The following is a 2,500-nucleotide window of genomic DNA, read 5'->3' as shown; positions in this document are numbered from 1 at the left end:
GCACGGGACGCCCTCGCTACAGCTCGGGACGGCCAGGTACGCCCGAGACTTGGCTCGGGACGGCCTGGGACGCCCTCGCCATAGCTCGGGACGGCCTGGGACGCCCTCGCCATAGCTCGGGACGGCCTGGGACGCCCGAGACTAGGCTCGGGACGGCCTCGGCACAGCTCGGGACGGCCTTGGACGCCCTTGCCACAGCTCGGGACGGCATGGGACGCTCGAGACTTTGCTCGGGACGGCCTGGGACGCCCTTGCCACAGCTCGGGACGGCCTGGGACGCCCGAGACTTTGCTCGGGACGGCCTGGGACGTCCGAGACTTTGCTCGGGACGGCCTGGGACGCCCGAGACTTTGCTCGGGACGGCCTGGGACGTCCGAGACTTTGCTCGGGACGGCCTGGGACGCCCGAGACTTGGCTCGGGACGGCCTGGGACGCCCTCGCTACAGCTCGGGACGCCCTGGGACGGCCTCGACACAGCTCGGGACGGCCTGGGACGTCCGAGACTTGGCTCGGGACGGCCTGGGACGCCCGAGACTTGGCTCGGGACGGCCTGGGACGCGCTCGGCACAGCTCGGGACAGGCCGGGACGCCCGAGCCGAGCTTCGGGTCGCACGAAATCTCTTCGTATTCCGACATATTAGAAGCTTCCCATCATGTAGTAGGCCGAGCTTTGCCCTTTGGATGCCCTATGGTGCTTGGCGAGCACTAGGGAACGTGCCAGCACAAGTGCTGTGCACGCTCTGGGGAAGGAGCTCAACCCTCCCCCTTATAGTGCAAAGTTATTGTTTTTCCTATTTTCACAAGGAAACATCAATTTTTTAACCAAGCATACTGGGTCTTTACTCCTTCGTTACTCGTCGGAATCCAGCAAACTTATACTCGTTGGAAAGGTCTTTTCGCAAGGATTTTTTTGATATATTATAATAGCGATTCCGATAAATATTTATTTTTCTATGAATTTTTAAGTGAATAAACACCGGAAAATTCATAAAAAATAGAAAAAAAAATATTTTCTTCCGTTTCTTTTCTCCAATAATTCATAAATAATACCTCAATAGTATTAATGAAGAGAGAGTCGAAATGGCCCGGGTGGATTTCGAAATGTCCCACGACCCCATAGAATGCACGGGCCAGCCGAGCCAAAAGAATGGGACGCGCACGGGACAGCATTGGTCAGGCTCGGGACGGCACGGGACGCGCATGGGACAGCACGGGACGCGAATGGGACGGCCTTGCTAAGGCTCGGGACGGCATGGGACAGCTCGGGACGCGCATGGGACAGCACGGGACGCGCATGGGACGGCCTTGGTGAGGCTCGGGACGGCACGGGACGCGCAAGGGACGGCCTTGGTGAGGCACGGGACGGCCTTGGTGAGGCACGGGACGGCCTTGGTCAGGCACGGGACGGCCTTGGTAAGGCTCGGGACGGCATGTCACGGCCCTGGTGAGGCTCGGACGGCACGGGACGCGCATGGGACGGCACGGGACGGCCTGGGACGGCCTTTGTGAGGCTCGGACGGCACGGGACGCGCATGGGACGGCCTTGGCGAGGCTCGGGACGGCATGGGACAGCACGGGACGGCCTCGGCACAGCTCGGACGGCACGGGACGCGCATGGGACGGCCTTGGCGAGGCTCGGGACGGCATGGGACAGCACGGGACGGCACGGGACGGCCTCGGCACAGCTCGGACGGCACGGGACGGGCTTGGCGAGGCTCGGGACGGCATGGGACAGCACGGGACGGCCTCGGCACAGCTCGGACGGCACGGGACGGCCTTGGCGAGGCTCGGGACGGCATGGGACAGCACGGGACGGCCTCGGCACAGCTCGGGACGGCACGAGACGCGCATGGGACGGCCTTGGTGAGGCTCGGGCCGGCACGGGACGCGCATGGGACATCATGGGACGCACATGGGACACCTTATGGGGATCATCAAGGGACGTTGCACGGGACATTCTTTCCCACGAAGGGCATTTACATGGGACATCTTAGGAGTCGAGCGCCGGCACATGGGACAACGTAGTTCACACGCACGGAACACTTTACTTTCCTTTGGAACGTCGTGGGATCTTTATGTCTCCATTAGCACCGAACCTTTAACATGCTAGGAAGCTATGTTCGATCTTCTCGAAGTGTCGATGGAACTTCGATGGATACACATCCGATCCGATGTTATGATGATGTACTTTCTCCGAGATCGATGTTGGGGCCGTATTCCGATGTCATGATGATGTACTTTCTCCGAGATCGATGGGACGGCCTTGGTAAGGCATGGTTCGGCCTTGCTAAGGCATGGGTCGGCCTTGCTAAGGCATGGGACGCGCATGGGATGGCCTTCGTAAGGCATGGGACGGTCTTGTAAGGCACGGGACGCGCATGGGACGGCCTTGTAAGGCATGGGACGACCTTCGTAAGGCGTGGGTCGGCCTTGTAAGGCTCGGGACGCCATGGGACGGCCTTGGTGAGGCTCAGGACGGCACGGGACAGCACGGGACGCG

This window comes from Eschscholzia californica, unplaced genomic scaffold (genome assembly GCF_041429995.1).
Source record: "Eschscholzia californica isolate CP2 unplaced genomic scaffold, dmEscCali1.0.p SCAF_64, whole genome shotgun sequence".
Taxonomy (NCBI): Eukaryota; Viridiplantae; Streptophyta; class Magnoliopsida; order Ranunculales; family Papaveraceae; genus Eschscholzia; species Eschscholzia californica.
This window is presented reverse-complemented; position numbering follows the sequence as displayed.